Source organism: Anabrus simplex, chromosome 3 (assembly GCF_040414725.1).
Source record: "Anabrus simplex isolate iqAnaSimp1 chromosome 3, ASM4041472v1, whole genome shotgun sequence".
Taxonomy (NCBI): Eukaryota; Metazoa; Arthropoda; class Insecta; order Orthoptera; family Tettigoniidae; genus Anabrus; species Anabrus simplex.
The window spans coordinates 87,291,469-87,304,411 of NC_090267.1; positions in this window are offsets into that span (position 1 = coordinate 87,291,469).

Sequence of the window (12,943 nt, forward strand, 5' to 3'; positions counted from 1 at the left end):
AGGTTTCTTTCTATAATACTGCGTTGGATTGTATCCTTCCTTCTCAATCGTGGTCGTCCACGGCTTCTCCTTCCTTGCATTTGCATTTCCATTTCCATCACCTTTTTTGGCATTCTTTCGTCACTCATTTGTTTTATGTGCCCAGACCATCTTAGTTGGCTCTTCTCTATTCTATCATTCATTTTTTCCACTCCAATTTCTTCCTAGATTTCCTCATTCCTTATTTTTTCTCTTCTGTATCATACTCCTCAAGAACCTCATTTCGGCTGCCTGTATTCGACTCTCATCCTTGTGTGTCATTGTCCAAGTTTCTGCTCCGTAAGTTGTTATGCGTACGTAATACATCTTGTACATAGTTTCCATTGCTTCTATTGGCACATCTTTGTCCCATAACATGTTTCGTACACTATGATAGAAGCAACTTCCAGCTTAAATCCTCTTACTAATCTCAGCATCCAGTCGAGCATTCTCCATTAATTCACTCCCCAGGTATTTGGACATTTCCACTACTTCCAGGGGCTTGTCTGCAAGTCTAATCTGACCTTTCCCTTCTTTCTCCCCTCTAGTCATAACAAGAGTTTTACTCTTTTCTACACTTATTTTCAATCCACATTCTTCGATCCTCCCATTCACCACATTCAACTGTTTTTTAACCTTCCTGTCGTCTTCTCCCCAAATCACAATATCATCTGCAAATAACAACATGTTAATTTCTCTTCCTGCATATGCTGCTTTTGGTGTTCTCACGATGTCATCCATTACTATTGTAAACAGGATTGGTGATAGAACACTTCCCTGTCTCAGCCCACTAGTTATTTTGAACCAACTTGTCCTGCCAACTTGTGTGTGCACGCAACTACAACATTCCTTGTACATTGCGATGATCATTTAAAACCCCTGTCCAATTCCTTTTTGCACCAGACTGTCCCAAACTGTAGTCCTGGGGACACTGTCTTATGCCTTTTCAATGTCAATGAATGTCATCACCATAGCATTCCTGTACTTCCATTGCTTTTCCATTAGTTTTCTCATAATGAAAATGGGATCTATTGTTGACCTTCCACTTCTGAAACCAAACTGATTTTCCTGTATCTGATTCTCAACTCTCAACCTTATTCTACTTTCCAGTATCCTCTCCATTATCTTAGCAACGTGGGATATTAAAGTAATTCCGCTGTAGTTCTATAAAAACTTTCTTATCGCCTTTTTTGAAAATTGAGATGATTATTCCTTTTTGCCAATCCTCCGGGACCTCCTTATTCTCCCAGACAATCCTGAGAACCCGATATGTCCACTGCAGGCCTACAGCACCAGCTACCTTTATCATCTCCACTGAAATTTCATCTATTCCAGCAGTTTTTCTGTTCTTCATCTTTCTTACTGCCATTTCAATTTCATTCATTGTAATTTCTTTATCCATATCTTCATCAACTAATTGCCTTTCCTGGTTGTCCATTGAATGACTGCCATCAGTTCATATGTTCAACAACTTCTGAAAATACTCTCTCCCTATTTCTTATTTCTTCTGGCTTTGTTAATATTATGCCGCCTTCATCCTTCACAAATCTGGTGTTCACTTGATCTCTCTTTCTTGCTGCCCTGCATATCATCTCTCAGTTTCTGTGTGAATAAGGCCCAATTTTTCTTCCTTTTCTTCCTCCACTACTTTCTTGGCTGAATCCTTTGCCTCCACATATTTTCTACTTTCTTCAGTCTTAGATTCTTTCCATGCCATTTTCTTTTCCGTCACTTTAATCTTTACCCTATCGTTCTACCAGTGTGCCTCTCTGTCTTTCACATTTCCTGATGTTCTACCACATACCTTTTCTGCAATCAGTACTTCCTTAAATCTTTAACATTCATCTACAACATTCCCCACCTCCGTCCTGGGTACCAAGGGTATTATTTCCCTTTGAAATTATTCTTGTATGCTTTTCTCCTTCAACTTCCATACTTTAATTCTTTTCTCTCTTCTTAATGGGGTTTTTTCAATCTTTCCTACTTTCAATTTTCCTATCACAACTTTATGATCTCCACCAAAGGCTTCTTCAGGCATGGCTGTAACATCTAAAAGGTTCTTCTGGTGTTCTTTCTCAATGATTATATAATCAATCATTGTCTGTCTGTCTCCCCAACCTTACCTTGTAATTTTCTGACTGTTCTTCTTCCTAAACCAGGTGTTTCCAACAATCATTTGATTCCTCATGCAAAAATCTGCTAACAACTCGCCTTCTGGATTTACATTTCCATATCCAAAGGGTCCTACAACATCTTCCTTTCCTTGTCTTTCCATTCCAACTTGTGCATTTAGATCTCCCATCAGTAGCACTTCCTTATCTTCTATCTGTCTCTCCACTTCCTCCAAGAAGTTCTCTAGATGTTCATCTATGCAACGCATTTCTGGGGCATACAACTGAAATAGATCTTTCATGCAATTTTCAAACTGGAGTCTCATCACCATCATCCTATCGCTGACGCAGTTTGTATATTCCACTTGCAGTGGAACCTTGAATTCGAGCATAATTCGTTCCGGCAACATGCTTCTAATCCAAAGCACTCGTATATCAAAGCTTGTTTTCCCATAAGAAACTATTGAAATGGGGATGATTCATCCACAACACAAAAATATTTATTTGCATACCATTTCTAAAACAAAATAAAATGTAAAACAAATTAAAATGCACTTTTCCTTACAATAGAATCATTGTTGGTGTGAGGGAGACGAGAGATGACATGAGAAGTGTTACTGTGTAGCATGAATTTCACTAACGGAATCACTGCTATATGTTGGCTCGCTGGAATTTTGATCTTTTCATGCAACTTTAATGAGGAACATGTCCAATGACTGTTGCATTTGCCTCTTTTTGTGGATTTCACGAAAATGTGACATTGTATTGTCATTGAACTGATTCATCGCTCGCACTGCTACAGCCTTATTCAGGTGGTGCTTTTCTAAAAAGTTTTGCACCATTTCCCAAATTTTGCACTTTTCCCGAATATCAGTTGAAGTAAGAGATTCAATTGACTCTTCCCCGGACGAGATCTCCATAACCTCCTCCTGTTGTTCGCGATGCAGGTCCATCAGTTGGTCAGTTCCTGGCTATGTTGTTCCACCAGCTCTTGAATGTCCACGTCATTCACCTCCAGCCCCATAGTCTTCCCTAAGGACACAATTTCATAGACAATCAGTGGCTCATTTTCACCAACAATCTCCTCAAAGTCACGTCCAAGAGTACAGTCAGGCCACAACTTCCCCCAAGCGCACGTGAGAGTTCTCTTGGTGACTCCATCCCAGGCTTTATCGATGATCTTCAGGCATTTCACATTGGGGAAATGATTCCTCCCAAACTCTCGGAGGGTAAGGTTTGTTCCTTCGGTCACTTCGAAGCATCGCTGAAATCATGCTTTGGTGTATAGCTTCTTGAAGTTCGAAATGACTTGCTGATCCATTGGCTGGAGTAGGGGAGTAGTGTTCAGAGGAAGCAAGTTAACCTTAACGAACTTGAATTCCTCCAGTAAGTCGGCCTCAAGGCCTCAAGGCCTGGAGGATGAGCAGGAGCATTGTCCATGACCAGAAAGACTTTGAGCGGCAGATTATTTTCTGTAAGGTATTTCTTTACTACAGGACCAAAGACCTCGTTCATCCATTCAACAAACGAAGAGGGGAGGGGAAACATAGGCGCACGCGATGCTCGTATTGCGGAACTTCACTCGCTTATCAAGTTACAATTTATTTAAAATGTTTGTTCGTCTTGCGAAACACTTGTAGACCAAGTTACTTGCATTCCGAGGTTTCACTGTATTCTTGGATTTCTTTTCTAAATATGGTGGCCACTCCATTTTTTGCTTCAGGTTCTCCGCTGTAATACAGCCTGTATCCTTCTCTCAGAGGAATCTCCCCTGTACCCCTCTTCTTGGTCTCACACAGTCCAAGTTTGGCTACATCTTTTTCTATCATGAAGTCAACCAGTTCTTCTGTCTTTCCCGGCAGTGTCAGGACATTTACAATCGCAATCTTGATGTAGGAAGGTTGATATGCGGTAAAAATTGTACATGTAATTCCCCTCCACTGCGGGCATGTCTGAAAAGAGCTGCACCTCCTTGGGATGAAGAAACAAGTTTACTTTAGTTAAGAAATTTTCACGGTTGTTGCTATTAATACAGCAGGCGAGATCATTAACAAAATGATTAATATCTTGTAACTTGGACCAATATAGGTATTTTTTGGAGAGAAGCAAGTTTAAAACGTGATAAAAACTATCTAGTCATAACGATTGTTTTATTCACCAACATACCTAACAAATAATAATAATAATGATTTTATGTCCCACTTTTAACGATTTTCGGAGACACCAGAAAAACCATCTAGGTATACGTTAATAAAAGGTAGAGACAACAAACAGACGTATGAAATTAAACATTATTATGATGATAAAATGTATTACCGCCACACCTGTAGATATCTATAAATGTGACAAACTTTCCTGTTATTTATTTTTATTATTTCCATTGTGGAACTTTTGGCACTATCCTGGTGACAGCATACCTAACGTAAATAATGCGGTCTCTCTTATCTCATTTACAGCTGTTCAGGTAATCCTGATGAGATAAATGTAAAGAACAAGCGTGAAATATACTTAAAAATAAGGGCCTGGCTTTCAACAGCCGCAGTTATCGAAAGAATGCTTCCAGTCACTATGTATTACATTCGGAAGTACAACTCATAACATACGCTACTTATCAGCTGGTGGTTTGGCCCGCTTTCTATAGCACGGCTTTATTCGGAAGGAGTGGCTTCTGCTACATATACACCAACTGGGAATATCAGAGACCATTTGGGAATACATTCACACTGTTTGGACTCTATACTCGGGAACAAAACTGTTTTTAAATGGTTCAAAAAGATGGAACCTTGAATGCTCTTGATTAAAGTGCTTGGCTGGCGAGATGGCAGCGAAGATGACATCATTTGGAATAACGACGTGCCGGTAACAGCGAAGTTGGCAGCGCAAGACGATAATTCAAATTAAAGCAGGGATCAGGTTTACTCAGTTTTACTGTGTGGTAGACCTACTGCTCAAATGACAGAGACAAATGACCGGCCATTATGTTATTTTGTATCAATATTGCATAATATGATAGCCTTATGCCTTTTCTGTACGGGGAAGAGTATGAAGTGAGCCGAATCTTCATCGAGAGTTCTTACGACCGCATGACCTTCTTGACGTCAACCTCATCAGAGGAATTAATGAAATGAATGACGTGATATGAGCAACTAAAACTGACTATATTTACTCTATATGTAGGCCTAAAAGTCTTTATTTTTTGCTAGTTGCTTTACGTCGCACTGACACAGATAGGTCTTATGGCAACGATGGGACAGGAGAGGGTAGGAGTGGGAAGGAAGTGTCCATGGCCTTAATTAAGGTACAGCCCCAGCATTTGCCTGGTGTGAAAGTGGGAAACCATGGAAAACCATCTTCAGGGGTGCCGACAGTGGGGTTCGAACCCACTATCTCCCGAATACTGGATACTGGCCGCACTTAAGCGACTGCAGACATTAATTTCTATTTAATATTAAAGTTCAAAGAAGCTAAACAAATTAGATCTACATGGAACATAATGTTGCACTTCTCATTTTAATATATTTGAAGAACACACGATCTTTTATTCTCTGTTACCAAAACAATGGATTACAAAATGTTATTTTAAGTGCTGGAAAGTGAATCTTCTCCTATTATATCTAAGGACAGATTTATATCAACTGAAACTGCGTTCAACGTCGGAAGAGGTAATGGAGGCATAATTCAACTTCACAATATCTGCTGGGGTTAAATCCAATGTTAATTTTACACTTAAATCTCCACACAACATTGCAGCAACCTTTGTCATTTCTTCATATCCAGGGTTCTTTGAAAGTACAGTGGCCGTCTTCATGTTTGCTACATCTGCAACTTTACCTGTACCACGATTTAGTTGTTCCACAGTTTTATTCACAATTTCACAACTTTCAGAAAGTGAGAGATGCAAGTTTTGGAGCCTTTTCAGTATTTTTGTGATGCATGAAAAATTATGCTGAATGTAACATAAGTCATTTCTCACACTTGTATCGCAGACAGCTGTTTTTGCGGCTTCGATTGAGGCTGCATCTGCAGAGTCCATGGCATGCAGAACATTCTTAATACAGTCTATATATTCAACATAATATTCATCCCCTTGCAGCCACGTACCCCACCTAGTTAGAATCGGCTTAGGCAGCAATGGAATCTCTGGATACATTTCTTTCAAAAGATAAACTCTTCTGTGGCCTTTGAGAAAAACTTTTTTCACTGAGGAAATCAATAAATCTACTTTGGGGTAACTGCCTCTTACCACTTCTGCCACACGATGAAAGGCATGTGCTACACATGTTTAATGAGTCAGCTTAGGACATACAACACATAATGCTTCAACGGCTTTTATGATATAAGATGCGGCATCTCTAATAAAAAGTAACACTTTATTATAGTTAATGCCCTGAGGCCAGAGGATACCCATAACCTCATTGAAGAGTTTTGCTATCACACTTATCTAGAACATCACAGTGTAAGAGAATCCGTTTACAATAATCTTCGCTTCACAAACCAATGATTACGTTGCCAATTAGCGTGCCTTCTTTGTCTGTTGTCTCATCAATGGAAACCCAAATTGGACCGTCTTTAATCTTTTGCCTTATCTTCCGAACAGTTTCATCGTATATGGCTGAACAGTACATTCTTCTGAACGTTGACTCATCCGGGTTGGATCGTTTAGTATATTTCTCGAGGAATTCCCTGAAGCACTGATTATTCAGTTTGAAGAGGGGTATGTCAGCAGAGATGAGAGCACGGCAGAGATCGGTGTTGAACTCTGACGTTACACTGGAGGTTGCTGGTTGTGTCAGAAACAACTGTCTCTGCTTGGAATCCCATTGTTTGTTAGCCTGGTGTTTACTGGTTGAAATGTGCTGTTGCACAAGGAACCTTTGAGTAGATGTCACTGTATAATGACACAAATTACAAAATATCAACTTACCGTCAGTTGATAAACCATCTTCTTTAAATTCTGATATGTAACTTTTCAATTTTAAACTGGTTGACTGAGCTACTTTAGGCATATTGTAACAATGTTAATGTCTTCAATGAATATCAAAATACAACTGCACACACTGAACGTACAAGAACACTATGATCCGTCTCACTGCGAATTCAAACTGTGAATGACTGGTAGTGAACTAGATGGAGTTATGAAGCAATCAAAGGGAATGCCCGAATTACGAACTAAGCCGGAAACCACTAGCACATCGATGATGAATGAGATTTCCCTAGTTACGAAATTATGGCACAGACACAGTCTATGTTATGTAAAGCAGCTTATCAGTGCTATAAGTGTGATTCAGATAGTTACGGTACTGACCGGCTGATCTCCACCACTTCCGGTCTCAACCTCTCTCTCTCTTCGCATCGCTTATCGGCTTATTTTATCAGCCCAGACGTGGACAGGCGTGATAATGACCTGGACAACAGTTAAAATATTGATTTTTTGAATATAGATTTTTAATTTATTTCTCCATTGTTGAGAGGACTGCTAATTTAACATAATTTAATACTTTTTAGCCAAAATATGGAATATATGTGCTAAACTCCAAAATATGGAAAAATATGGAAAATGAATACTCCATTTTTCAACTCTACACGTCGTGATTCGTAAAGATAATGCAAAATATAATTATTTTAGCTTCCTAAAGAGATATGTATTTACATATAAATCCGTTCCCTGCTAATGATTATTTCCTTGAATGGTTGAATGAAAGAAAACTATGGTTAATTAGATAACATTCCTTTACGATGAGATCAACACCAGATTACTGGTCGCTCATGATTCTTACTCCATTGTACCTTTCCAAAACTAATTTTTCATGTTCTACCAGGTCAGTTCCTCGGATAATGCAGTCGAGTTAGAATTTTCTAGATTTAAAATGTCCAAAAACGTTCAGTAAGTAGACCATTTGAGACAACCTAACAAAACACTATGATGATTTGAAAGAGTGCATAAATGTCTGTAGTTTCATCAGGTATCACAGAAATGAAGTCCACTGAGTTCAGTTCAGGTGAAAAATTAATCAGTCCATGAAAAATGCCAGGGTTCACCGGACTGTTCATCTTGTCATGTCCTCATAAAGTGCACTCAAAGGGCCTACAAAACTTTACTCGGTTTATAATTTGTGACAGAATGAATCTATTCTTGGCTTCTTGTGTATTTTGATTTCAAAAGTTTTGTTGAAATGCACTGTCCACTGTTGAATTCTATCATTCTGTTAATATGATTCTTAGAAATCTTGTACTTTGTTGTCTTTTTTGCTTGTGATGGCCAAGGTCTCCACAACCGTTACTTTTCTACACATCCTTTTCTGGAGCAAAATCAGACTAGGAGGACAGTAGAACGATTTGTACTTTTGCATCCACAAATCCATTCATATAGGTCGGACACATCCCTTATTGAAGTTCTTATTAATTTTCTTCCTGTTACACTTACTGGTGTGAATGAGATTTATTGCTGGAAGTGGTCTTCCTTTTTGTTTAATTCTCAACTTTTCTTCTATTCAATCAATCAATCAATCAATCAATCAATCAATCAATACTGATCTGCATTTAGGGCAAAAAAATATTTGCACTCTTAAGTTTTGTATAGTATTCATCTTGAAAACCCAGCTATATTACCAATCAAGAAAGTAAAAAATTGTACCCAGTACTAAACAACAACACGGACTGTTCAAAAGTAAATAATAAATCAATCCAATCAATCAATCTAACAGAATGTAAAGTGTTCTCAGTGCAAAAATCCTAATTTCAGGTTTAGATATTACAACAGGAGATCTCACTCAATCCCAACACACTTTACAAAAATAACAATTCTGATTATAGAAGCATGTAAAAGAACTTCAAGTCTTCTCACTCTCAGACAAAACATGTGATTTTACTTTTTTTTTAAGTAACGAGGGCTGGTACCATACCTCACCTTAATAATTGCAGTTCAACAGCCTTAAAACCATCTGAAAAACCAATAGTATTAAATTTATTTACATTGATTGTAGTACTGATCAATGCAGTTTAAAAAAAAAAAAAAAGCTATTTTTTCGGGGCATCGACCTGTAGAGATCTTTTGTCCCTACTTGCACCATGTGATATGAACCTGCGTGTAATTAGAATGGAGGATGACACTAACATCCAGTCCCCAGGCCAGGGATATTAATCATTTACAATCAAAAACCCCTGTCCCAGCCGCGAATCGAACCCAGGGCCGCCGGATGATAGGTGGACGTCTTGTCCCCTACACTGCGGGGCCGGATGATCAATGCAGTTACTTCACCGACATTAATTTTTTTTTCCGTCAACTTCATTGGAAACTACAATTTCAGTTCTTTTAAGTTAGCAACTTTACAAATGAAGCTACATAAGTAAATAATTTACAGTGAATTTCAAAGATAGCATGACATGACAGAAGCATGCCATGAGCACAGAACAAGAAGAAAGTCTTAGGCAGTACTTATGAACAGTACAGATTTCCATACATCTATGCACTTGCACAAGATGTGATGTGCAACCTCCCTTTGCAATAGCAAGGTACCCTCCTGGCATACACCCACACTGCCCCCGCCCTCATGCTGTTCATATATGCAAGCCTAATGAGATAGGAATCTGGGAGCATGTAACACTGTTGAGCTTGGACTATCACTTGTTTAAAGAGTTTTTTTTTTTTTTTAATGAAGCCATGTTTTCCAGTGTTGACTTAGTTAAATGTAACAAAGGCTTTTCAGTCTGTCAAACACACAGCAAATACTATGTAAATTAAAACACTATAAACATATCTGTAAAACACACACTAACATACAATGACATGTTTCGTTCTACAAGAACATCCTCAGATTCTATCAAATCACTTAAAACAAGCTTATATATGTACAGTATTGTTTACGTAGTAAACAGTAATGATAACTGTAATGATAACTGTTTCATGTTATCTCTATCATTGACAAGTTTACGCTACGTAAATACTGTACATATATAAGCTTGTTTTAAGTGATTTGATAGAATCTGAGGATGTTCTTGTAGAACGAAACATGTCATTGTATGTTAGTGTGTGTTTTACAGATATGTTTATAGTGTTTTAATTTACATAGTATTTGCTGTGTGTTTGACAGACTGAAAAGCCTTTGTTACATTTAACTAAGTCAACACTGGAAAACATGGCTTCATTAAAAAAAAAAAAGAACTCTTTAAACAAGTGATAGTCCAAGCTCAACAGTGTTACATGCTCCCAGATTCCTATCTCATTAGGCTTGCATATATGAACAGCATGAGGGCGAGGGGCAGTGTGGGTGTATGCCAGGAGGGTACCTTGCTATTGCAAAGGGAGGTTGCACATCACATCTTGTGCAAGTGCATAGATGTATGGAAATCTGTACTGTTCATAAGTACTGCCTAAGACTTTCTTCTTGTTCTGTGCTCATGGCATGCTTCTGTCATGTCATGCTATGCTATCTTTGAAATTCACTGTAAATTATTTACTTATGTAGCTTCATTTGTAAAGTTGCTAACTTAAAAGAACTGAAATTGTAGTTTCCAATGAAGTTGACGGGAAAAAAAATTAATGTCAGTGAAGTAACTGCATTGATCATCCGGCCCCGCAGTGTAGGGGACAAGACGTCCACCTATCATCCGGAGGCCCCGGGTTCGATTCGCGGCTGGGACAGGAGTGTTTGATTGTAAATGATTAATATCCCTGGCCTGGGGACTGGATGTTAGTGTCATCCTCCATTCTAATTACACGCAGGTTCATATCACATGGTGCAAGTAGGGACAAAAGATCTCTACAGGTCGATGCCCCGAAAAAATATATTTTTTTTTTTAAACTGCGTTGATCAGTACTACAATCAATGTAAATAAATTTAATAATATTGGTTTTTCAGATGGTTTTAAGGCTGTTGAACTGCAATTATTAAGGTGAGGTATGGTACCATCCCTCGTTACTTAAAAAAAAAGTAAAATCACATGTTTTGTCTGAGAGTGAGAAGACTTGAAGTTCTTTTACATGCTTCTATAATCAGAATTGTTATTTTTGTAAAGTGTGTTGGGATTGAGTGAGATCTCCTGTTGTAATATCTAAACCTGAAATTAGGATTTTTGCACTGAGAACACTTTACATTCTGTTAGATTGATTGATTGGATTGATTTATTATTTACTTTTGAACAGTCCGTGTTGTTGTTTAGTACTGGGTACAATTTTTTACTTTCTTGATTGGTAATATAGCTGGGTTTTCAAGATGAATACTATACAAAACTTAAGAGTGCAAATATTTTTTGCCCTAAATGCAGATCAGTATTGATTGATTGATTGATTGATTGATTGATTGATTGATTGATTGATTGATTGATTGATTTGTACCGGGCGGTACACCTCCACTCCGCTAATTTAAAATGTGCGCCAGTTGAAACTCCTCTGCTGGAGGAAGTCTGAACTTTATTGACGGTATTAATTTTCTACCTTCTCAGAAGATGTCACTACCTGTAAATTTTGGAGTTTTAGAACTGTGTCACTTTTGATGTGTTTTGTTTCGCTTGAAGTAAGAAGTGTGAACTTTCTCTTCTAGAGGACACTACTGAAGATCTACAATAGTGCAACCTAGTGCGGAGTCAAAGAACTATTTTTTTGGAGAAAATTTAAGTTCAAGAGTTTGTTCTTTGTTAAATTTCTTTCTGTCATTGTTTAAGTTGGCAATATTTACCCCTTTCTTCCCCTTGTTATGAATGTATCCAATCCCGAATTTCTTCTATTAATTTCTGACCAATCTGGTGTATCTTCCCCCAACTTGAATCTGTTGCGGGGTCCTACCCAATAAAGAGTTTGTGGGAGGGTGTTTTCTTTCCCCTAACGCCTAGAACCTTCCGCGAGAGGATATAAACTGCTGATTTTCGGGTCTCCGGGCCACTTCTGTTCCATCTTTCAGTGTGTTAAGTACATAGCAGGGGGCGGGAAGCGCCTCTTTCTTCGGCAGCGGTCAACAACAAGGTAATGGCCGATTAATAACTTCTTTCTTTGCTAGCTCAGCAGTTTAACTTTCGGGGCGGGTTCTAAGCGTTCAACCATGTAACCTTTTCCTAAAATGTAACTACTCTTTTCATATATTCTCTTTTAAAACGACATATCGGGATAGAGAGTGCTTAACCCTCTCGAGCTCCCACTCACATCGTCTTGAGGTGAACTTATTTTTCTCAACCAATTCTTCCGTAATGTAATGTAAATTGCTATTAAGTCACCTCTGTAGTATGGGATTAGCCCTTGTATTAACGGCCTAGTGCCAAGTAGGTCTTAAGCAAAGTGTATTAGGAGTGCAAATTCGCCTCCTCGCAAATTGTATTTTAGAGGTCATGTATTAACTTTCTTGTCATTTAACAGACCTCAGTAGGATGGGTATTTTACCCCTGTGTATACGTCCTTGGAGGACAGCTTAAAAGTGGAGTTCGGAGTGGCCTATGATAGGCTTGTATTTTAAGGGGAAGTAGCCCTTTATTGAAAATTGTGTCTCTGCCTCAAGGAGGCTTTTGGGTGTAATTGGAAGCAAATGTTTCTGGCATGTTTGGGGGTTTTCGGCCCCTTTGTTGTATGGTGTTCATTGTAAGGTTGGGCTCATTGCTCAAGAATTATGTTTCTGACTTTTGAAGCCCCAAATGGGGTACCTATGTAAATGTATTTTTCAATCGTGTTTCGGCTACTAAGTACCTGTTCTATTTGTTGTTACCTAATTTTGAAAAGAAAATATAACCTTGTTAAATTTTAAAATTAATTTCACTTTAGTAGCTTGAGACCTATTCACCACCCAGCACCTTCTTTCATGCATAACTACCACCAAAACAAGGTAACATGA